Raw genomic sequence first — 22,861 nt, 5'->3', positions numbered from 1 at the left:
TGTTGGGCAGCGTGTGCAGTTTGTGTTCAACTCCATCAGAGATTGCTAAGCTGTCGCTGTGTGATGTCACCACTGAGATCCGGACAGCTGAGAGGAGCGGTGAACAGGAGATCTGTGGAAGACGTGCTGAAGCTTGCATTTGAGAGTGCCGGAAGTCAGCTGATGAGGTGCTGAGGCAAACGTCAAAGAGCAGGAGGGGCTTGAAACGGAGTAAACAAGTTACAATACCAAGCGTAGAAGTGAAGGCATAAGAGGAATTTATACCTTAGGGAAGAAGCCCTAATGAGTCTTAAAGGTACAACACTACAAATATAGAGTATGCATAATGTAAGTTAGGAGGATGAGTGTTGTTGAACCTTAGTGTCTTGACACCCTCCATCAGTAAGGACTACATAAGACCTTGGTTCTGGAGAGCGTCCAATTACTGTAGCAGGCGTCTTCCATTTTTTCTCATCATCAAGTTTAACTCTGACACTTTGCCCCACATTCAGCTCCTGCAAGGGCCTCACAGAGTGTTTCCTGTCGTAGAAGAATCGCTAGCCCCTTTTAGCCTTCATCCCTCCTAAGGACCTCGTCCCAAGGAACAAAGCTAGTTGGCTGGAAGACACCCACTGAGGGTAAAGTGGTGCAAATCTGATGTCCTAGCATCAGCTATGCTGGGCTAAAACCCATGGCTTGAATGGGAGTCGCCCTATAGGCCAAGAGGGCTAGGTACGGATCAGATTGCTTCAAAATGAACTTTGTTGTTTGAACTGCCCTTTCAGCCATTCCATTGGCCTGCGGGTAATGTGGACTTGATGTAGAATGGACAAAATCATATCCACTGCTGAAATAACTGAACTCCGTGGAAGCAAACTGCATTCTGTTATCACTCACTAATTCCATTGGTATGCCCCACCGGGCGAACAAACTCTTGAGACGAGTGATAACGGCTTGACTTGTGATCTCATTCAAGGGTGCAATCTCCAAATACCTGGAATAGTAGTCAATCATGACTAGGTACTTTTTCCCGTGCAGTTTGCACAATTCAGCAGCTATTTTCTGCCACGGGCCTGCAGACAGTGGAGTAGAAATCAAGGGCTCCCTTCTCTGAGTAGGCCGGCATTCCCGGCAAAAGGCACATTTTGACACAAGGCTTGCAATGTCGGAACTGATCCCAGGCCACCATACTGCCGTAGCTGCCCTTTCTCTGCACTTTGTAATGCCCAAGTAGCCATCATGAATCCTGCTTAACATCTCCTGCCACATGCTAACAGGAATAACAATGCGGTCCTGGAACAGCACCAACCCATCCAGTTCCGTGAGCTGCAACCTTTCTGACTGGTAAGAACCTAAAGACATCCAGGCTGCCTGGCTCTCAGGCCAACCTTCTTTTATGTACTTAATAACTTCTTGAAGGTCAGTATCTAAATATTTCTCCTTTCTTATTTGCTCTAGCTTCCCTGACAAAATGGATTTGGATGCCAAAACTGAATCTACATACACTTTCACATCTGATTTCGTTGAGGATTCTTCAGCAGCAGCCAGCGGGAGCCTGGAAAGTGTATCTACCACTACCAGTAGTTTACCCGGCACATGCACTGCCTGAACGTTGAACCTGAGCAGCCTCATCAGAAGGCTCTGGCATCTTAGGGGTGATTTTTAATTTTTATTAATATTGTAGGAGTTAATTAGAGGAACTAGCAGTTTATAGTCAGTCGCCAGACTAAATTTCTCTAAACTCACTAGGTAACGCTGGAAGTGCTCACAGGCCCAAATTGCATCCAGGCACTCTTTCTCAATTTCGGCGTATTTCGACTTAGCAGCCGTCAGTGTACGGGAACAGTAGGCGATGGGCTGTAGTTTGTTCTCATTCAACTGCAGGAGGGTGGCCCCTATCCCATAACTGCTCGCATCAGCACTAACCACAGTCTTTTTAGAAGGGTCGTAGAACCCCATCACTGGGGCAGACCCCAGCAGGGACTTGACCTACACAAAAAATTCTTCCTGTGAAGGTCCCCAGACCCAGGCAACATTTTTCTTTAACAACTCTGTGATAGGGTGTAGCATTGTGGATAAATCTGGAAGGAACCTGCCCACATAATTCACAAGGCCCAATATTTGTCTCAGCTCATGTTCATCAGAAGGACTTTTCATCTGTTCAATAGCAAGGATTTTATCAGGGTTTGGCTTGATGCCATCCCCATTGATAATATGCCCAAAGTAACATAACTCAGCCTTCCTAAAATGGCATTTCTCCTTATTTAATTTCAGCCAGGACTCTCTAATGGTCTGCAGCACACAGCTGATCATGTTCTTCCAATGTAGACCCATACACCAAAATATCGTCCATGACGACTGCCGTGCCCTCGTGGTCCCTTAGGAGAGAACTCATCTGTCTTTGAAAGATTTCAGGAGCAGAGGATATCCCGAATGGGAGTCTGCAGAAGCAAAACCGACCTACCGGTGTAATGAAGGTAGTCAGTTTCCAGAAGCCGCTGAAAGCATCCAGTGTAGAGAAGAATTTCGCCCCAGCCAATTTCGGAGCTATGTCTTCAAGTGTCTGCAGCACATATCTCTCTTCACCGCCTCATTCAGCCTTTTCAAGTCTACGCAGAAATGTACCTTCCCGTTTTTCTTTGCAACAGGCACAATGGGGGCACACCAGTCAGTTGCTTCAACAACCTCTTCAATAACTCCCATATTCTTCATAAGCAGAATTTCCTTCTCCACTTGACGCATGAGCCGGAACGGAATTCTATGAGGAGTGGTAATGCTGTATGGGTGTGCGTCACCTTTAAGTGATATTCGGACTGGGTTGCAATTCAGTAGGCTCAATTCCCTAAACATGTCTTCTGAAATCTCATTCACTCTGGCGACCAGACCCAAACTACAGGCTGCTTTACTGCTCAATAGGTTGTTAACACACTGACCTCTAATCACATGTACCCACATGGTGAATTTCCTCTGCTTGAACTCGCAGCTAGCAAGAAATTTCCCCGCACAATCAATGTGGCCACCAGGACTATGAACTTTTGTTGCAACTTTCGCCAGCTGAGGTTGTCGAGGCAGTTTTATGAATGTGGTGAGGGACATAACAGTGATGTCTACTCCTGTGTCAATCTTAATGGCAACTTTGGCTCCCATTACAGTAAGAGTAACCCGCCAATCTTTATCCGAACCAGACCGTTCAACAACGGACCCTACAAAGGACACTTCTTGACCCTCCTGGTCACTATCCACCTGCATTTACTTAATGTATTCAGTTTTACACACCACTTCAAAATGGCCCATTCGGTTACATTTTCTACATCTTTTGTCTTTATCAGGGCATACGACACTCTGATCATGGATACATTTATACCGCGTGCAGTGAGCATTCTGCACCCATCTGCTTCTGAGACTATCTGTTGCCCTTAGTCTGCCGCTCACACTGTGCCTTTCACTAGTAGCTCTCCTGAACTGCTGCACTTCATCCACAATACTCTCTGACCTCAGATTAGCACTTTGCTTTTTCACCAGTTCACTCTGGCGGGCCATCCTAATAGCCCCATCCAATTTTAAATCAGCTTTCAACTGTAGCTTCAGTGAGACTTCAGCATCTGCAATTCCTATGACTATTCTGTCTCTGATTTTCTCCTCTTTAGCAACACTAAACTCACAGAATTCAGCTAGTACATACAGGCTGCGCACAAATGACTCCACAGATTCTCCCACACGCTGAGAACGTTTGTGAAAACAAGCCCTCTCATGAATCACATTTCTTTTGGGCACAAAGTGAGCACTGAGTTTGTTCATAACTATTTCAAAGTCAAATTCTTTCCCTTCTTGGAAAGTAAAGGCATTGAACACTGGCTCCACATCTTTCCCCATAGAGTATAAAAGAGAATTAACTTGTACTTCACCACTCTCCTTGTCCAGCTTGGAAGCAATCCTGGAGCATTAAAACTGCTGACGCCATGTGGGTCAAGCTGCAGGCTAAGAGAAATCAAACGGCTCAGGTGGAGTAAACTTTGACATCATCATTAATCAGGAAACAGAAGCGCAGGCAAGTACTTCTGACACCATGTCATGAGATGCAGGACACAGCATAGAAGGTACACCACTATTTTATTGCAGAGCATAGAAGTATACAGCTTGTACAACACATCTAACTTGGTAACTGCGACATAGACAATCAATCCCCTAAACACGCCCCCATCCGGTGACGTCACTTCCCACTCTCCTCACAACTATCACCCAATTGATGAGAGCATATGAAGGTAGCTTGAAGAAAAATAATAAAGGATACTTGGCAAGTCAAAAGAAGGGCTGTTTTCCTTGCTTAGGCTGTTCCAGTTGTGACAGTTTAGTCAAGAGTGATAGTTTTTTTCATCCCTATACTGGTCAAAAATATGGAATCAATGGTTATTTTACATGCAATGCTAGCTTTGTTGTGTACTTAAGTGCCCAGGTGCCAAGAAATATATTGACGAGATAACGCAGAGGGCACGGGATAGGATAGTGCAACACAAATCTAGCATTAGAAGAAAAAATATGGCGGCATCTGTGGCATGCCATTTTTTGGAGGCAGGTCACTCTATTGCACAATTGAGGTTCCAGATAATAGACTGGGAAGCTCCCCCTAGAAGGGGTCAGAATAGATCATCTCTCTTAAGGAAGAGGGAAATGATATGGATACATAAACTTTATGCATTAACCCCTAAGGGGATGAACAGAGATTATGATTTGAATCAATTTTGTGATAATATGATACGGCTGCTTTCTAGTCTTGTATTCTGTATCTACTCCTGGTAAAAAGAAATAAAATAAGTTTGATATAATTGGTTGTGTTGCCTTTCTCTGGAACTTTGATATTGTATAAGCTTGTTATAATATCAATAATTAAAATTGCAGTTCACTGTAAAAAATAATGTTCTGGGTATACTCAAAAAATTGAGGCAACTATTTACATCAGCTTTTTAAGTAATGTCAACTAAACTTATTTTTGTTTGACTCATTAGACTTTACATGTTCTAAACTCTTAATTTTAAGGAAAGCCAACTCAATTTTTTCAATATACAGACCATAGTTTTAAGTTAAGACTACACTAATTATCTTGGCTGGAACTATAATTGTAACAACAATAATAGGGGTGCATGGTCTCTGCCAGCTCAGGACACTCTCTTTATAAAATACAATTTGGTTCTCAGACCAGCTCTATAGCATGTGCTAGAACTGTTCCACTGGACAAAGGAACTACTAACACTTGATCTTTTGTTTCAAATGAGACTAGCCTCTAAGAACCCTACACTTAGCATGGGGTGACACACTCTACATAAAACATTTGCACAAAATATGTATACAGGAACCAATACCAGCACAAAATATTACGCTGAGGAAAAGAAAGAGGAGTCTGGGGAACATCTGCCACATACACCAACTCCAAATATTCTGTCCCATTAAGTTATGCGAAATATATACAAAATATAGGCCAAGAACCTGTTATTAATGCAGCTCCACAGAATCAGTGTTTTTAAGTAAATTTAATTTAAATAGTATTTTGGAAATGCACACGGCTTAAAATATTTGTCTAGATTACTCAATATAATATGTTCGATTTAAAATCGTAAAAAAGGAATTTCACAACTAATGCATATTAAATAAGGTGCTCAAAATATCAAAGTAAATTAACTAACAATAATTCATTTCTTGAAAATTATACAATTTTTGCGTTAAAATTACAACCCAACAGAATAATTTTTATCAGTGTTCTAGGTGTAGTTTTAAATCTGATGTATTTTTATTTAATCTAACTAAATATAATTTTATGGTAAAACCTTAGGACACCACACTGTGTCTGGAAGATAAGTATATTTGCATGTAAATATCGGTGCCATAATATTGTGCCATAGATTGTGCAAATGCTACAATATTTTAGTCACAACAATAACATTGTGATAATGTCACCAATGCAAAAAGGCTTTAAAGTAAAAATAAAACAAGATAAACACTAGAAAAAAGAAATTAAGCCAACTTTTTAAATATGTCTAAAACAGTAAAGTCGTCCACATTCAGCTCAGAGCTTTCCGCATGTAGATATAGGGCAAATAAAGAAGCATAGCAGGAGATGATCCAGCACTAGTTGTATAAAGGGTGCCAGACTGTGCACAAGAGTCCGATAGAAGCAATTGCAAAAATGTACAGTACACCAGCACTCTACAATTAGCACATTAATTGAAAGTGAAATAAATAAGCTACAACATTCTGGACAAAAAGATTGTTCTCTCGCTGGGACGTTACTTTGATCCATACAGCTGAACCCTTTCTATTAGATCGCTTGCATGCCTGTTGTTTGGGAACCACAGAGCTATCCTGATGAAAAGGATGGCCTAACTGCATGTGACAAGTACATACTACGGAAGTTGCTTTACTCACGTAACCACAAGTATTACACTTGATTCCTAACAATGTACATGGCTATTATCACCTGTTACACTGGGCTGAGACGCTGACATTATGCACTAGAGGTGCTCGCATTCAGCATAGAGTGAATGGAGTGAGATCTCATACTATGGGACTAACAAGGAACTTTACAATAACAGATGGTACTAGTAGACATTAACTCTGTGTGATGAGAGCAGGAAGTGATGTCACTAGTTTGGGGGCGGGGCTTAGGTCCGGTAGTCTGTGTCGCAGTTAGTTAGTGAAATCAACCTGACTAGATGTATGTTTCCATGCTCTGTAATAAAATAGAGTTGTACCATCATTGCTGTGTCCTGCATATGTCCTGCATCTTATGACATGGTGTCAGAAGTTCTTGCCTGCGCTTCTGTTCCTGATCGATGACAATGTCAAAGTTTACCCCACCTGAGCCTCTTAATTTTTCTCAGCCTGCAGCTTGGCCCACATGGCGTCAGCGGTTTCAGCGCTTCAGGATTGCTTCCAAGCTGGACAAGGAGAGTGGTGAAGTACAAGTTAATTCTCTTTTATACTCCATGGGGAAAGATGTAGAGCCAGTGTTCAATGCTTTTACTTTCCAAGAAGGGGAAGAATTTAACTTTGATATAGTTATGGATAAACTCAGTGCCCACTTTGTGCCCAAAAGAAATGTGATTCATGAGAGAGCTTGTTTTCACAAACGTAATCAGCGTGTGGGTGAATCTGTGGAGTCATTTGTGCGCAGCCTGTATGAACTAGCTGAATTCTGTGAGTTTGTGTTGCTAAAGAAGAGCAAATCAGAGACAGAATAGTTATAGGAATTGCAGATGCTGAAGTCTCACTGAAGCTGCAGTTAGAGCCTGATTTAACATTAGATGGGGCTATTAGGATGGCCCGCCAGAGTGAACTGGTGAAAAGGCAAAGTGCTGATCTGAGGTCTGAGAGTATTGTGGATGAAGTGCAACAGTCCAGGAAAACTGCTAGTGAAAGGCACAGTGTGAGCGGTAGATCTAAAATAATGGATAGACCTAGAAGTGGATGGGCGCAGCATGCCCGATGCACACGGTGCTACCGTGCCCATGATCAGAGTGTTATATGCCCGGCCAGAGATAAAAGATGCAGAAAATGTAACAGAATTGGCCATTTTGAAGTGGTGTGTAAAACTGAATACATTAAGGAGATGCAGGTGGACAGTGACAAGGAGGGTCAGGAAGTGTCTTTTGTGGGGTCTGTTGTGGAACGGCCAAGCTCAGAGGAAGATTGGGAGGTTACTTTTACTGTGATGGGAGCCAAAGTTGATTTTAAGATTGACACAGGAGCAGATATCACTGTAATGTCTCTCGCTGCATTTATGAAACTGCCTCGACAGCCCCAGCTGGCGAAGGTTACTATAAATGTCCATAGTCCTGGTGGCCGCATTGATTGTGCGGGGAAATTTCTTGCCAGCTGTGAGTACAAGCAAAGGAAATTTACCATGTGGGTGCATGTGATTCAAGGTCAGTGTGTTAGCAATTTATTGAGCAGAAAAGCAGCCTGTGACTTGGACCTCGTGGCCAGAGTGAATGAGATCTCCGAAGATATGTTTGGCGAATTGGGCCTACTGAATTGCAAGCCAGTCCGTATAGCACTTAAAAGTGACACAGTCCCATACAGTATTTCTACTCCCCGTAGAATTCTGTTCCCGCTCATGCCTCAAGTGGAGAAGGAGCTTATGCGCATGAAGTCTATGGGGGTTATTGAAGAGGTTGTTGAAGCGACTGACTGGTGTGCCCCCATTGTTCCTGTTGCAAAGAAAAACGGAAAGGTGCACATCTGTGTGGATCTGAAAAGGCAGTGAAGAGAGAGAGATTTGTGCTGCCGACATTAGAAGATATGGCTCCAAAGTTGGCTGGGGCGAAGTTCTTTTCTACATTGGACGCTTCTAGCGGCTTTTGGCAGATCCCCTTAGATCCAAAGTGCCGCAAACTGACTACCTTTATCACACCGGTAGGTTGGTTTTGCTTCTGCAGACTCCCCTTTGGGATATCCTCTGCTCCTGAAATCTTTCAAAGGGAAATGAGTTCTCTCCTGAGTGACCACGTGGGCACGACAGTCATCATGGACGACATTCTAGTGTATGGGTCTACAGTGGAGGAGCATGATCAGCGTTTAAGTTGTGTGCTGCAGGCTATCAAAGAGTCTGGGCTGAAGTTAAATAAAGAAAAATTTCATTTTAGGAAAACTGAATTATGTTACTTTGGGCATATTATCAATGGGGATGGCATCAAATCAGACCCCGAGAAAATTTGTGCTATTGAACAGATGAAAAGTCCCTCTGATGTACATGAGCTGAGACAGATATTGGGCTTTGTAAATTATGTGGGCAAGTTTCTTCCAGATTTATCAACAGTTCTACACCCTATCACAGAGTTGCTAAAGAAAGACGTTGCCTGGGTCTCGGGACCGTCACAAGAAAAATCTTTTATGCAGGCCAAGTCCCTGCTGGGGTCTGCCCCAGTGCTGGGGTTCTACGACCCTTCTAAAAAGACTGTGGTTAGTGCTGATGCAAGCAGTTATGGGTTGGCGGCTGCTCTCCTGCAGTAAATTGAAAATAAACTACAGCCCATCGCCTACTGTTCCCGCATACTGATGGCTGCTGAGTCAAAATATGCTCAAATTGAGAAAGAGTGCCTGGCTGCAGTTTGGGCCTGTGAGCGCTTTCAGCGTTATCTAGTGGGTTTAGAGAAATTTAGTCTGGAGACTGACCATAAACCGCTAGTCCCTCTAATCAACTCTTATGATATCGACAAAACACCCTTAAGATGCCAGAGACTTTTAATGAGACTACTCAGGTTCAATGTTCAGGCAGTGCATGTGCCGGGCAAACAACTGGTTGTGGCAGATACACTATCCAGGCTCCCGCTGGCTGCTGCTGAAGAATCCTCAACCGAATCTGATGTGAAAGTGTATGTTGATTCGGTTCTGGCCTCAAAGTCCATTTCTTCAAGGAAACTAGAAGAAATAAAGAAAGAGACATATTTGGACACAGATCTGCAAGAGGTTATAAAGTACATAAAAGAAGGCTGGCCCGAGAGCCGGGCAGCCTGGATGTCTTTAAGTTCTTACCAGTCAGAGAGGTCGCAGCTCACAGAGCTGGAGGGGTTAGTGCTGTTCCAAGACCGCATCATTATCCCTGTCAGCATGAGGAAGGAGATGTTAAACAGGATTCACGATTGCCACTTAGGCATTACAAAGTGCAGAGAAAGGGCAACTACAGCTGTGTGGTGGCCTGGGATCAGCTCCGACATTGCAAATCATGTGTCTAAATGTGCCTTTTGCCGGGAACGCCGGCCTACTCAGAGAAGGGAGCCCTTGATTTCTACTCCGCTGCCTGCTGGGCCGTGGCAGAAAATAGCTGCTGATTTGTGTGAACTGCACGGGAAAAAGTTCCTTCTTGTGATCGACTACTATTCCAGGTATTTGGAAATTGCACCTTTGAATGATATCACAAGTCAAGCCGTTATCATTTGTCTGAAGAGCTTGTTCGCACGGTGGGGCATTCCGATGGAGCTGGTGAGTGATAATGGCATGCAGTTTGCTTCTACAGAGTTCAGTGCTTTCAGCAGGGAATATGACTTTGTACATTCCACGTCAAGTCCACATTACCCGCAGGCCAACAGAATGGCTGAAAGGGCAGTTCAAACAACAAAGTTCATTTTAAAGCAATCTGAGCCATACCTAGCCCTCTTGTCATACAGGGTGACGCCCATTCAAGCCACTGGGTTTAGCCTGGCACAGCTGATGCTAGGACGCCAGATTCGCACCACTTTACCCTCAGTGGGTGTCTTCAAGCCGACTGGCTCTGTTCCTCAGGACAAAGTCCTTAGGAGGGATGAAGAGGCCAAAAAGGGCTATCGTTTCTTCTACGACAGGAGACATTCTGTCAGGCCCTTACAGGAACTAAATGCGTGGGCAAAGTGTCAGAATTAAACTGGATGATGAGAATAAATGGAAGACGCCTGCTACGGTAATTGGACGCTCTCCAGAACCAAGGTCTTATGTAGTCCTTACCGATGGAGGGACGGTTACACGCCGTAACCGAAGACATCTTCAGCCTGTACCAGAGAGTCTGGAACTGGATGCCTCAGTACCACCGCCGGTGGGGTCCCCTGTTCTACGAGAGGTGCCTTCCCCTCAGCAAGATCACATCAGGGATATGTCTTTTCCTCCAGCAGACTCTTATTCACCTTCTTCTGTATCAGAGGACAGTTCATGCAAAGTTACATCAAGCGGAAGAGTGGTGAAACTTCCGGCCCGATATAGGGACTGACTTTAGCTAGAACAGTGACTGGAAGTATGGGCAGAATAATCCCATGGTCACTGTGGACTAGGGTAGTCTACCCCGATGTCCAAGTCAGGATGTAATTAATGTTGTTTATTTTTCTGTAACCAGTTTGCTATATACTGTTCAAAAATGTTTTTGTATGCTCTTTGTATACCCTGTTATTTGTTATATTTAAATGTATGCTTCGCCCTTTGAAAAGGGGGAAGATGTGATGAGAGCAGGAAGTGATGTCACTAGTTTGGGGGCGGGGCTTAGGTCCGGTAGTCTGTGTCGCAGTTAGTTAGTGAAATCAACCTGACTAGATGTATGTTTCCATGCTCTGTAATAAAATAGAGTTGTACCATCATTGCTGTATCCTGCATATGTCCTGCATCATGACACTCTGCTTGCTAACTTTTCCTAAAACGGTTATTCTAACATACTGCCCTCATCTTTGGGATTACAAAATGTCACCGGACTTTGAAATACAAATTCTCCTTGAGACTTTTATTATATATCTCACCTGAGATGATGACCTGAGTATTTTCCCCTAGGGACGCCTGGGGTGAAATTTGTTTTGCGTGTATGTATGATTGATGTATGCTGTGAATAAGAGGAGTTTAGATTGCATCACTAAAATATAGAGGAGGGGGCGCCCTTATATAGGATACTTAGTGTTCCTAACGACTATAAAAGTGATGTAGTCAAATCGCTATGGCCGTCAATAATAGGCAAGGTATAATATGAGGCAGGAGTTATATATAGAAAATATAACCAGCAACCTCTAAAGAACAAGATCTAGTGCTTAATATATAAGAATGTGATCTATTCCATCAACAATATACATATATATGGATAAGATTATATTGATTCTATATATATAGAAACACAACCTCCTAGGAGAAAGATATAGTTTAGAGTGGTGTACAATGGTAATACAGGTAAGTGTACCTGATATGATATATATGTATCACAACCTCCTAAGAGAAAGATAAATCTCCTAAGAGAAAGACACAAAAATAAAAATAAGTGGAAATGATATACAATAATATAGAAAAAGGTGTACCTAAAAGGAATAATTATGTAGCACAACCTCCTAAGAGAAAGACACAGAGATATAAGTGACAGTGATATTATACAGGCAATATAGCCTAGGTGTGCAACCTCTCAATATGATGTAAACAATTAGACAGAGGTTATATAAATGAAAGTCTCTATTGGTGTATAGTGAGGAATCACTGAGATGATGATCAGGCAGCTATCTGTAGAGATCCAGGCCAGGACCCAAAGCAGAAATCTATGAAAACAAGAGAAGACAGATGCGCCACATGGCCCAATATTGTTTGGTCCAAATATGTTTTTGATAGATGTACAAAGATTGAACTCACATTTGTTAAAGCACCTCAGTCAGTGCTATAGAGGCAGTCTGGGATCTCTTACAGTCACCCAGGGGACCAAACTCCGGTAGTAATATAATGTCTGTATCAGAACGACATAAGAGACATAGGTGCCAATATGGCCTAGAATTGTTTTTGACACAGTAAGCAATATAAAGCGATAGAATGGTACTCACAATAGTTGTAGCATCTCCTTTGATGCTATAGAGGCAGGATGGGATCAATATAGTCACCCACCAGACTTGAGCACAGGCCCACTGGATCAAAATGGATGTCAGGACCACAGGTCGTCAGGAAATATCCAGGATAGGATAACCCCTCTCGGTCAGAGAGATAGCAGGCAGGCAAGCAATAGGATAGCAAGTGTTCAGATAATTTAAAAAAGTTTTATTAAAATAATAAAAACAAGGCAACGCGTTTCTCAGCTACAAGCTGTTTCATCAGGCTTCAACTGATGAAACAGCTTGTATCTGAGAAACGCGTTGCCTTGTTTTTATTATTTTAATAAAACTTTTTTAAATTATCTAAACACTTGCTATCCTATTGCTTGCCTGCCTGCTATCTCTCTGACTGAGAGGGGTTATCCTATCCTGGATATTTCCTGACGACCTGTGGTCCTGACATCCATTCTGGTCCAGTGGGCCTGTGCTCAAGTCTGGTGGGTGACTATATTGATCCCATCCTGCCTCTATAGCATCAAAGGAGATGCTACAACTATTGTGAGTACCATTCTATCACTTTATATTGCTTACTGTGTCAAAAACAATACTAGGCCATATTGGCACCTATGTCTCTTATGTCGTTCTGATACAGACATTATATTACTACCGGAGTTTGGTCCCCTGGGTGACTGTAAGATATCCCAGACTGCCTCTATAGCACTGACTGAGGTGCTTTAACAAATGTGAGTTCAATCTTTGTACATCTATCAAAAACATATTTGGACCAAACAATATTGGGCCATGTGGCGCATCTGTCTTCTCTTGTTTTCATAGATTGCATCACATTTCTATTCAAGTGTTATATAGTGAATAAAGTACAGTTAGAAATCATTTTGGTGTGCTGAGTACTATTGTTTATATTTGTTGGAGTATTTTAGCAAAACTATACTCGTGCACCCTCTTACATATAGAAAAAGGTATTATTTATTATTATCTTTCATCACATTGATGCTATTATAAAGTGGTACTGTTACATTATGTTTTGATTATGTTTTAATCTTTGGGCCTCCTTGTTAACGTGAACACTGTCCACTTGATTGACAAATATATATAGAATACTATAGGCAAAAAAGAATACCTAGGGTACTGAGGAGTCATCTACATCCTACCCTATTTAGGGACAGTGAATACTGTGATAAATTTGAAGGTATTTTGAGGAGTTTTTTGCTGGTGCCGTCAACTCGCTATAGTACCTGTCTGTTGTTTGTTTGCCGGGATGTTACTTTGATCCACATGGTTGAACCCTTTCTATTAGATTGCTTGCATGTCTGTTGTTTGGGAACCACGGAGCTACCCTGATGAAATGATGGCCTAACTGCATGTGACAAGTACATACTACGGAAGTTGCTTTACTCACGTAACCACAAGTATTGATTCCTAACAATGTAGATGGCTATTATTTATCACCTGTTACACTGGGCTGTGATGCTGACATTATACACTAGAGGTGCTCGCATTCAGCATAGAGTGAACAGAGTGAGATCTCATACTATGGGACTAACATATGCATAATACTAATTAAGGGTTCAGGAGGAGAGGAACTTTGTTCAGTGTTGTAACATACTGACAAGCTAACACACTAAATAACAGATGGTACTAGCAGTGGCGTAGCGTGGGTTGTCAGTGCCCAGGGCAAGGCAAGTATTGCGCCCCCCCCAACCCCATTTTAGATATGCTGCTTCTTCTTACATTTGGGACAAACCAAGCAAAGACCCAAGCCTGGTAGATCACATAAAGCAAGGGACACTGTCTCCTCTCCCACAAAATGCTCCCTTAACCATCTTTACTGGATAACTAACAGTTATTGCTGATGATACCCATATCCCCAAAATATGTCCCTTGTCATAAGTAGCTGCTAATCAGTGGCGCCTTACAAACAAAGCCATGAAAATAATATATTTGCAATACAAGAGGCAGTGGGTGAAGCCTGCAAGCATTATGTGCTATCCCCCTGTGATCAAACCCTGTCTGCAGCTCTCCAGAGCTGGGCAAATATATACAATATTAAATTTTAAGATTTATTCTCATTTTACACAGGGGTGGAAAGCCCCCCTTAACCCCCATCTGGTGGTGACGTCCTGATCTGTAAAACTTCATGGTACAAATACTGCAGACCACAGGGTGCACCCACCCCCACATTGCAGCAACCCATATTGTATATGTGGTGCAATAGGTTTTTGGTAAGTCGTTAAAAAGAGGAAAAGGGGACACACAGGTTGGCAGCTGTTACATAAGGTTGTCCCTGCTGGGCAGACTGTCTTTTGGGTGCCAATGACATATAAAAGTGGGGTATATATTCTACCTTAATAAATATAACAATTGTAAGTAATCAATATAAAAGGGGCATGGGACAGACAACCCAGCATTACATACATATATGGGGGGAGGGTGTATGGTATTTAGGGGGGTGCTGTTAAATTTATTTATTAACACAAATTATAGTTATTTTTTTTACTTTAAATGCAGTAAGGGTGGGTTTAATGTAAATAAAAAAGGCAATGAGCACACAAACCCTAAAAATCGGTAAAAGTCCACACCTCAGGAGTCCAGCAAGAAATAGATTCAAGATGGTGAATTCATAGGACTTCTTTGATAGGAGACAAACACAGTGAAATGCCTGGTGAGCAGCACAATCCTGGTGCCAGACAGCACACAAATCCCTAAATCTACTTCTGCCCTGGGAAGATCATGGAGGGGAAAAATCAAATACAGGAAACAAGGCCTCATTTTTGTCAACAGTCACAAATATACTTTTTTTTTTGTGCAAGGACAAGATGGCGTAAGTTGTAATCAGAATCCGGTCAAACATGAAAGTATGGTCTCTGATCACCCCACGATCCCACTAACTAGGTAACTGGGGTTAACAGAAAAGCATAGCCCAGCCATGCTGCCACCAGTGCCACGGGTTTGAAAGAGATTTATTGCACTTTTTAAGGATTCCTCCCCCCCACCTCTGCTTAGAGATCCTTAAAAAGTGTCCCAGGCAATGCGTGGCATTCTGGCTCTGGGTCCTTTGTTGGAAGGGAACTTAATTGTTGGGTAATAATAGAACCGTAATTAAGCTGCATTTTGCATGTTGCTAGTATCAGGCAAAAACAGGGCTATAAGTAAGTCTGGTCCTGACACCTTACCTTAGTCGCGGCATCACCACATTCCTGACGGATCGCAGAACAGAGCTGGGGGCCTGTCAGAATTTTTAGCCTCCCTTCTTCCCTTTGCTAAGTTGAGGCTGGAAGCGCCCCTCAGAATTATGTGCCCGGGGCAACCGCCTCTGTTGCCCCCCCCACGCTACGCCACTGGGTACTAGTAGACATTAACTCTGCTTGCTAACTTTTCCTAAGACGGTTATTCTAATACTGCCCTCATCTTTGGAATTACAAAATATTACCGGATTTTGGAATACAAATTCTCCTTGAGACTATTATTATATATTGCACCTAAGATGACGGCCTTAGTACCTACCTGAGTACCCTAGGGACGCCTGGGGTGAAATTTGGTTTGTGTGTATCTATGATTAATGTATGCTGTGAATAAGAGGAGTTTAGGTTTTTATCTACAGCGGATCAAGCCTGCCCACACATTAATAAATCAACCCCTTAGTCTGAACTTCAATTGAGTAGTAGATTTTTTTTTCTGACATGTTTCAAAGTTATGTCTATTTCTACTCCTTCTGTATCATGTGGCAATCACAAGACAATCACAAATGCATATACCTATATTCTGTGAATTCTTGCACATGCTCAGGAGAAGCTAGTGACTCAAAAAGTGTAAATATAAAAAGACTGTGCACATTTTGTTAGTGGAAGTTAATTGGAAAGTGGTTTAAAATTGCCTGCTTTATCTGATTCATGAAAGTTTAATTTTGACTTGAGTGTCCCATTAATTCTCTGAGTGATAGAGGGAGCTGCAATGCATTGACCATTAATGCACTGCAGCCCTCTCTGTTATACAAAGGCTCAACATTACTTTCCACCAACATTTGATATTATTTTGGAGGCAACAACATCTCCTACTACAACACTGTTATGAAAATGCATTCATGTATATTTCAATTTGACCTATCACTTTATGTCCAATAACAGATAACAATCTGGAAAGTTTTGGAAAGACATTGGGGTATACTGGAATCCTGGACAATTTTTGGGAAGAGCAAAGCCAGACATTTTGTTTGAAATCATTTAAAAAAGAAATTGCATCTAACATTGGTGTAAATAATATAAGGAAAAAAATAACAATTTGTCTGTATAGAAAATCATGTTCCTATTTATCATCTAAATCCCCTACACCTGTAGCTGTGTCTAAGGGCCTCATATACAAAACCTCGCTGCTCAGGTGAAAAGATCTAATACATTTTGTTGGTACAGCTAGGACCTTAAAAGTTTTTTAGAAACACAAATTTTATCTTGAGAAAAGTTTATGTTGCTTTGTCATGTTCTTTATGTGAAACAGAGACTCATACATTACAATGCAAGGTCTAAAAAATCCCAAAGATTTTGTGAAATTTCTCTCCATGTCGGGAGGTTTTGAATATCAGGCCCTTATTGACTTTTGTCCATGGTGACTGATTTAAACAACATCTCCTACTATATCACTGTGATGAAAATGCAGTCAGCATAATATTGGTGTAGCAACGTGTTGGTGGTAGCTATTTTTTTCACTACAGTGACATAATAGTTTTTATCACCCCTGAAATTACAGAAAGACTGCAACGGGTATTGTAGTTTTAGTAATAAGAATCTAAGGTTCATTTAGAAATAAAATACCAAATTCTTATTGTGTACTAATGCAAGTTTATATGTGTTATGTATGATTATGTATGCATTATACTAACTGGAAATTGATTCATTAAAGGAAGAGTCTACACCAGAATTTTTATTGTTTAAAAAGATAGATAATCTCTTTATTACCCATTACACAGTTTTGCATAACCAACACAGTTATATTAATAAACGTTTTACCTCTGTGATTACCTTTTATCTAAACTGCCCCCTTATTTCAGTTATTTTGAGAGACATGCATTTTAGCCAATCTGTGCTGACTCCTAGGTAACTCCATGGGCATGAGCACAATGTTATCCATATGGCACACATGAAAAAAAATGTCAACATGCATTCAGATAAGAGGTGGCCTTCAAGGGCTAAGACATTAGCATATGAGCCTACCTAGGTTTAGCTTTCAACTCAAGGTACCGAGAGAACAAAGCAAAATTGATGATACATTTTTTTGGAAAGTTGTTCAAAAAAAAAAATTACGTGCCCTATCTGAATCATGAAAGTTTATTTTCGACTAGACTGTCCCTTTAAATACGCAATATTAAAAAACAAAAACACATGGAAGTGTGATGCAAACTCATTGATATTTTGGTAACAAATTCACTAATTATACTTTGGAAATAAAGGTATATATTATACTTTTTTCACCCTTTGATGTGCCCCAGTAAGCTATTCTAACTGCTTGAGTATATTAAATTGTTTAAAAATAGATCGTTTAGCGTTGCATTTGAAATATCTGCTATTGCCTGTTGAAATTGTCATCTGTACTAAAAGTTTCAATGCTGCAATATTGACCATAGAAAAGCTACGTTAACAAGAGGTAAAAGCAGAAATCTACCTCCTAGTGGGTGATGGGAGATAGAACTCATTTGAAAGGGTTTTCCTGCAGCTGCTTTGAATACAATGAATTCTTATCAGCTAGTTGTCTGAGTTGATTGTTGTTTATGAAAAAACATAATTTATGTAAGAACTTACCTGATAAATTCATTTCTTTCATATTAGCAAGAGTCCATGAGCTAGTGACGTATGGGATATACATTCCTACCAGGAGGGGCAAAGTTTCCCAAACCTCAAAATGCCTATAAATACACCCCTCACCACACCCACAAATCAGTTTAACGAATAGCCAAGAAGTGGGGTGATAAGAAAAAAGTGTGAAAGCATAAAAAATAAGGAATTGGAATAATTGTGCTTTATACAAAAAAATCACAACCACCACAAAAAGGGCGGGCCTCATGGACTCTTGCTAATATGAAAGAAATGAATTTATCAGGTAAGTTCTTACATAAATTATGTTTTCTTTCATATAATTAGCAAGAGTCCATGAGCTAGTGACGTATGGGATAATGAATACCCAAGATGTGGATCTTCCACGCAAGAGTCACTAGAGAGGGAGGGATAAAATAAAGACAGCCAATTCCGCTGAAAAATAATCCACACCCAAAACAAAGTTTAAATCTTATAATGAAAAAAACTGAAATCATAAGCAGAAGAATCAAACTGAAACAGCTGCCTGAAGTACTTTTCTACCAACAACTGCTTCAGAAGAAGAAAACACATCAAAATGGTAGAATTTACTAAAAGTATGCAAAGAAGACCAAGTTGCTGCTTTGCAAATCTGATCAACCGAAGCTTCATTCTTAAATGCTCCTGAGATTCCCAAACCCCTTGTGCTGTCAGAGACCCCCATACAGCTCCCCAACCTGTCAGACTTGCATCTGTTGAGATCACAGTCCAGGTCAGAAGAACAAAAGAAGCCCCCTGAACTAAACGATGGTGGTCTGTCCACCACGTCAGAGAGTGTCGAACAATCGGTTTTAAAGATATTAATTGAGATATCTTTGTATAATCCCTGCACCACTGGTTCAGCATACAGAGCTGAAGAGGTTGCATGTGAAAACGAGCAAAGGGGATCGCGTCCGATGCAGCAGTCATAAGACCTAGAATTTCCATGCATAAGGCTACCGAAGGGAATAATTGAGACTGAAGGTTTCGACAAGCTGAAACCAATTTCAGACGTCTCTTGTCCGTCAGAGACAGAGTCATGGACACTGAATCTATCTGGAAACCTAAAAAGGTTACCCTTGTCTGAGGAATCAACAAACTCTTTGGTAAATTGATCCTCCAACCATGTTCTCGAAGAAACGATACAAGTCGATTCGTATGAGATTCTGCTAAATGTGAAGACTGAGCAAGTACCAAGATATCATTCAAATAAGGAAATACCACAATACCCTGTTCTCTGATTACAGATAGAAGGGCACCGAGACCCAGGACACTCATCTACATGTAGTAGAAAGCCAAACCAGTACTGAAACGAGAATCAGTAGAGGTAATGGTATATATAAGAGTATATCGTCGATCTGAAAAGGGAGGTAAGAGATGAATCTCTACGACCGATAACAGAGAACCTATGAAATAGACCCCGTAGAAGGAGATCATTGAATTCAAATAGGAAATACTCTCTTCACATCCCTCTGACATTCACTGCACACTGAGAGGAAAACCGGGCTCCAGCCTGCTGCGAAGCGCATATCAACGAAGAATCTAGCACAAACCTACTTCACCACCTCCATGGGAGGCAAGGTTTGTAAAACTGATTTGTGGGTGTGGTGAGGGGTGTATTTATAGGCATTTTGAGGTTTGGGAAACTTTGCCCCTCCTGGTAGGAATGTATATCCCATACGTCACTAGCTAATGGACTCTTGCTAATTACATGAAAGAAATAAAAAAAATCAATGTTTGAAAGGCAATTAAAACTTTTTTTTTTAAAGAAAAATGTGTGTTCTTTTGCCTTCAAGATACACAAACGTTGGAAAACCTTGAACATGTTTATCTTGTTTCCTTTGCTGGCACCAATTAAGAGCTAGATTATGAGTGGAGTGCTCCTTTTTGCGTGCATGTTGTGCTTGTATTACAAGTTACAAGTAAAAAGAGTTGAACTTCGAATATTGCAAATGCGTTAAAGTATTCTCTCATAGGGATCTATTTATGAAGCAGCAGATGCTGCTTCCGACCCTCTCTGCTTCAGTTCCGACAGAAGCGGAAGTTAAGAAGCAGCGTTCCTAAAACCGCTGCTCCATAACTCGTCCGCCACCTCTGAGGTGGCGGACAGCAATCAGCCCGATCGAATGCGATCGGGTTGATTGACACCCCCTGCTAGCGGCCAAATTTGCAGGGGGCGGTATTGCACCAGCAGTTCACCAGAACTGCTGAAGCAATAATAAATTCCTGCCTGCACCTGCATAAATAGACCCCATAGACTTCAATGGAGCTCAAAAATGGCAAAAAAAAGCTCATACCCCTTGAGCTAACCCAATCACGTTTATTCAAGTGAGCTAATCTCGACATAAATTATGAATATTTCCCATTCCAATGTTCTTCACATAAAAGAATATGCTAAATTTAAAAATAAAAATAATATATATATATATATATATATATATATAGATATATATATATGATAATTTTTTGGTAAAATATATATCTATGCCTATATTTTTATACATAAATATATATATATATATATATATATATATATATACTGTACACACACATGACATGTGTGTATGTATCTCTGTTATAGCCCTTTGCAGGCTTTTTTTCCCCTCTAATACCTGAGACCTCATATCTTTGAACCCTTTTAACTTTCTAATGCATTTTTTTAAAATAATTTTATCAGACATTGTTAAAATGAGTGTAACTGTACTGTTATATGTATTTTTGAAGTATTTTGTGCAACTTTTTTGTCTTGTGTAACAGTTAAACAGAGCTCTAAAGCCACATTAACCTGACGCACATTAAATTTGATTGTGCTCAAGCAAACTCGTTTACTTTCAACTCATAATACGTGCACTATTTCCGTGGCGTGCAAAGAGCTGATAAATACCCCATATCGCTTGCGCACTACAGTTAGGGTGGCACTTGTAATCTAGCCCTAAGTGTAGATAAGTGTAGATATAAATGATTTCCTGCTCTCTCATCAATTTTAAACAACTTTACAATTTACTTCTATTATCTAATTTGCTTCATTCTTTTGTTATCCTTTGTTGAAAAGCACAGTTGCTGCTGATTGGTGGCTGCACATAGATGCCTCGTGTGATTGGCTCATGCATGTGCTTTTCTATTTCTTCAACAACGGATATCTAAAGAATTAGGCAAATTAGATAATAGAAGTACATTTGAATGTTGGTTAAAATTGTATTCTCTATCTGAATCATGAAAAACATATTTTGGGTTTTATGTGCCTTTAAGTATGCATAGTAAAATAAAATAAAATATAAACATTATATAAAAATTTTAATTTTTAGCTTCATGTCTCTTTAAGTTATAGCAGCTCTTCTCTAAATAAAATGAGCACAAGTTCTTGAAGTACGCGTTTTTCTGTCTTACGTAATTAATTAATGAACTTGCAAATGATTAATGAGGATTGTAACAGGAATACTCTAGCAGATACTGAAGGTAATGAGTTTAAACTCTCGTCTTGCCACCTATTTCTTATGCTCCTCCACAAGTGCAAATTAATGGGGCAAACTGACAAGGAAATCAAGAAGCCTGAAGGGTTCGCACGTGAATAAGTCTACCATATACCTTTCACATCCACTGTATAACACTGTCAGTGTAAGAAAACAATGCAATGGAAAATATAATGTTATCTTCTGTTAATCAAAGGAAGGTAGATGGAACGTAAGACTGGAATGCCCAACTAATATGTTTGTTCACAGCTTGTAAGCATTCATTTAATGGAAAAAGAATTATTACAATGAATGTGATATCCTAGGGCTTTTTTTATGTGTGTTACGTTTCATTAGGTTTTGGGGCAATACAAATGCATTTTCTTGATAAGATGTATAGAAAACCAATGCATTTTGTGCATTAGATTGTTTCTGCTTTCATTAATTAACTTTTTAAAGTAATTTTATAGATTAAATGTTGTTAAATAATGAATTTTAAAATTTGTAAGCATCTGATAGCTGGATGACTCACTACATTGTAAGATAAATTACTATGCTTATCTATTATTAATAAGTAAATAATCAAGTTTGACATTATTGCACACTGTTGATGTAAAATGAAAGATTGTGCTTCGGGCTTAGGCTAAGGTAATATAATAAATCATGTCATGATATTATAAAAATATCAGATTCTTACATCAAGTATATTCAGACTCAAAGAACATTATTACAGATGATGCAGGAATCCATTTCTCAATTTTGACCTTAGTCTCATGCTCATAAATATTATTTTTTTATTGATTATATATTGCTGTCTACGTAGTACTCCATTAATATTATTCATTGTTAATACAAACAAATATATTTTATGATGTGAAAAATAAATATTTATACATCGTCAGTATACACAAGCTGTGTAAAATAAATAACAGTAATTGATGGATTTACTTAAAGTGAGGGTCAACTTTGATGAAAGAATGCCCGGTTTTTAAAAATAGTATTAAAAACAGGGGCACTTTCATTCATCAAAGTTTATAAAGCAGCCGTTTTGTTTAAAAACATATCTCTGGCCCTGCAGATCCGCGGCCAATCAGCCGCTAGCAGGGGGTGTCAATCAACCCGATCGTATTCGATCGGGTTGATTTCTGTCTGCCGCCTCAGAGCAGACGGACAGGTTATAGAGCAGTGGCTCACTGGAAACAAGGGGCATCAAGCTCCATACGAAGCTTGATAAATATGCCCCTTGATGTGTCAGACTTTCTATGTGCTGTGCTAATAGTTTTGTTTTGTAATTTTCCCTATAGGCTTTGCACCC

The sequence above is a fragment of the Bombina bombina genome, chromosome 6, assembly GCF_027579735.1.
Source record: "Bombina bombina isolate aBomBom1 chromosome 6, aBomBom1.pri, whole genome shotgun sequence".
Lineage (NCBI taxonomy): Eukaryota > Metazoa > Chordata > Amphibia > Anura > Bombinatoridae > Bombina > Bombina bombina.
Note: the sequence above shows the minus strand (reverse complement) of the source record.